The following is a 3,359-nucleotide window of genomic DNA, read 5'->3' as shown; positions in this document are numbered from 1 at the left end:
ATCAATTATCATTGCTTTGGCACAAAAATGCATTCAATGACTACATCTCTCAAATTTCATGAATTGCTTTTCTCACTCAGACACAACAACTGCCAAAAACTCTTTGTACATACAGGCCAATTTGCACATGCTTACATACTGTTTTCAAAACTGTTAAAACTTATGTTCAAAAACAATAACATAATACAAAACTGAATAAGACCAGCAATTTGCTACATTTCTACAGTAATATTTTAATGAAATACCTATTTTAAATCTTTAAAATTAAATGCTATAAAAACAATTGCACAATTGGACAAGCCACAGCTGATTCTCATTGTAGATGAACATCTACGAAGGTGTTACTCTTTCAATTTCATTACAAAAGGAGGACACACTGCTGAATAGTTTTGTATTGTGGTATATAAACCAAGTCTGATTCATTCCAGTAAACATATATTGCAGTGAATTATATACAGAGATGTGTCCTTGTTTTACACAAGAAAAACACTTTATAATGCTACATGTTGTTAGTGTTTTTTAGGTCCATTGTTTTTGTGGGTGGGTGACAAAGTGTGTTTGTCGGCTGTCAACCTTTGCTAGTGTTTTGGAAGAATGAGTTGATTTGAGACCTGAATAAAGTGTTTTGGTAGTTGTAGTGCATTTTGAATGTGAAATTAACTGCTTTGCCAAGCTGAAAGTTGGTTAGGAGAACTGTGTGAAGAGTTTTGCAAAAGTGACGTAAGTATTGAGAAATGTGTCCTAGCGTCTGTAAAAAACTGTAACAAAATAAATTTTCAAGCAAAGTTGGTAACTAGAGTAAGTTACTTTTTTACTTTCATTTTATATTTTCACTAATACTTTAAAATAAACAGGCCTACTACTTTTAGCGATCAAAGATTTTTATTTTTCTTTCTTTTTTAACAGCACCGGATTTACAGTTTGAACTTCCATCTGTAGTAACACTTTACAATAATTTTGTATTAGTTTACGTTGGTTAATGCATTAGTTAACATGAACTAGCAATGAACAACACTTATGTTCAGCTTTAATTAATCTTTGTTAATGTTAACTTGTCAATGTACTAATGCATCTCTTTCACATTAACTTAATTAGTTAATGCTGGTTAAAGTATTAGTTAACATGAACTAACAAAGAGGAATGCATCTGTTCAGCATTACATGATCTTTGTTAATGTTAAAGAACAATGCATCTGTTCATCTGTTCTTTGTTAACATTAACTGAACATTATAGTAATTTGTTTATGCATTTAACATGAACTAACAATGAACAACACCACTGTTCGGGATTACTTGAACATTGTTAATGCTAACTTGTGCATATACTAATGCATCTCTTCACATTAACAGTTTAATTAGTTAATGTTGGTTAATGAATAAGCTAACATGAACTAACAATAAACAATGGCAATGATCTGGATTACTTTTTATTTTTATTTAATTTTTTTACTGTTCAATTATATACTAATGCATCTTTTCACATTAACAGTTTAATTAGTTAACGTTAGTTAACAAAAACTAACAATGAACAACAATGAAGCTGTAAATAGGTTTTTGTTCAATGTTTTGAAACGCTAACTTATTTTACATATACTGTATATGCACATACGTTTTTGTAGCAGTTAGTTAACACAGAGGATGGATATGTAACATGTGTATAGCACAATAGGCAAGTCAATGGAAAATTGGAAAATTAAAACTCGTTTCTGAGTATACAGTATATGCTTCACCTCAAAGTTATGATCCACGCAGCAGGTACAAGTTACAAGCGGCCCCTTAATCTTAAACGCCAGTTCACCTTGTTCATCCTCAACAGTGAATTTAGGTGGGCAATTATGCCAGTTTTTTCGAACACATCCAATGGCAGTGCCTGGTGGAGACTGAACCTCTAGCTAAAATATAAATACAACATATAATATATAGCACATAACATAATTAAAGGCTAAACAAGATGAGAATAACATTCGTACCTTACTGGTCCCGCAGCAACTAACAAACGGGCGCACCAGTCTGATGACCTCTTGATTTGAGATGTCAGTGACATTCATTATGAAAGAATGTTCAACAGGCAGAGACCTGTCACAACACTCGCTGTCCTCAAGAATACCGAAAACCTTGTTCCCCATGCCATCCTTCACAAAATATTTGCTGATAGGCTTTATTCCACAGCAAACTTTAAGAAATAAAAGCATAGGAGATAAGGATGTTGTTCAGTTGATTTTGCTCCATTTCATTCATTAAATGCTAATGAACAAACCTTCTGCAAGACCTTCTAATGCAGTTTCTTCTTTGTAAACAAACAATTGATCCATCTAAAACATATAAAAAAATTACAGGTTCTTTCAGTGAAAATTGCTGTGAAATAAATGCAATAAGTCAAAGTCAGAGTAACATACACATAATAAACATTATTATTAATATTTTTATAAGAAGAAGAATCTCAAGTCTGATCTGACCTTGGTCAAGGTCTCCACATGAGAAGGACAGTGGTACGGGTCTCGGGAAGGAGTCATTGTGGTGACCTCTTATAAAGCATAAACAGACATACTGTAAGGAGGACTTAGGCCGTGTAGATTCCATAAGCGGGTCTTTATTAAATGGTCTGCTGAAAAAATCCAAATGGTAATCACAACTCGTAGTCAGGTCACAGGCTTTGGTCAAAATACAGGCAAAACAGTCCAATGGCAAACAAATCCAAAACAGTAATCCAAAAACGCAAAAGCAATGGTCATAACAATAAACAGCAAAGGAGACATGAAAAACGCTTAGTAAGGCAGGGAAACTGGCAATACTTCGCAATGTGGCATAGCAAACACATGGCTTAAATACAGGGTGACAGGAAATGACAAGACAGGAACTGATGTGGCAGGAACAGGAAGTGGCAGAGTTCAGAATTCAGGTGAAGGCTCCCTCTGGTGGACGGGAGCCCGATCAAACGTTACAGATTCCCTCCCCCTAGGAACACCTCCAGTGTGTTTTTTTTCTAGGACGACCCCTGGGGTCTGGGTGCTGGGCGATCTGGATGTGCTTGGTGAAAGTCTCTGATAAGTGATGAATCCAAAATGTCCTTAGTTGCTACCCACGATCTCTCCTCCACGCCATAACCCTCCCAATCTACGAGGTATTCCATCTGACCCCTCCTCCTGCGAGAATCTAGGATCTCCCGAACTAGGTAGGCAGGAGCTCCCTCGATCTCGAGCGGTGGAGGAGGTTCTTTTGTCAGTGGCATCGGGGCTCGATGAGACATGGGCCGGTTTCAGGAGTGACACATGAAAGGAAGGAGAGATGCGGTAATTAGCAGGTAGCTCTAAACGGTACGTGACAGGATTAACTTGATGCATAATCTTAAAAGGGCCAACG

General features: G+C 36.3%; 1 long non-coding RNA gene across 1 annotated transcript; it reads right to left on the bottom strand.

Moving 5' to 3' along the window:
• Positions 1–2,082: 2,082 nt before the first annotated feature.
• LOC122147645 lies at positions 2,083–2,963 on the bottom strand. Its single transcript, XR_006161706.1, has 3 exons — positions 2,456–2,963; positions 2,257–2,311; positions 2,083–2,172 (listed from the first exon to the last, which is right to left on the bottom strand). It is a non-coding gene; the product is annotated as an uncharacterized LOC122147645 (long non-coding RNA).
• Between the last annotated feature and the right edge of the window lie 396 nt (positions 2,964–3,359).

This window comes from Cyprinus carpio, chromosome A2 (genome assembly GCF_018340385.1).
Source record: "Cyprinus carpio isolate SPL01 chromosome A2, ASM1834038v1, whole genome shotgun sequence".
NCBI classification, from domain to species: domain Eukaryota; kingdom Metazoa; phylum Chordata; class Actinopteri; order Cypriniformes; family Cyprinidae; genus Cyprinus; species Cyprinus carpio.
Note: the sequence above shows the minus strand (reverse complement) of the source record. Positions and strands in the feature narration are given on the sequence as shown.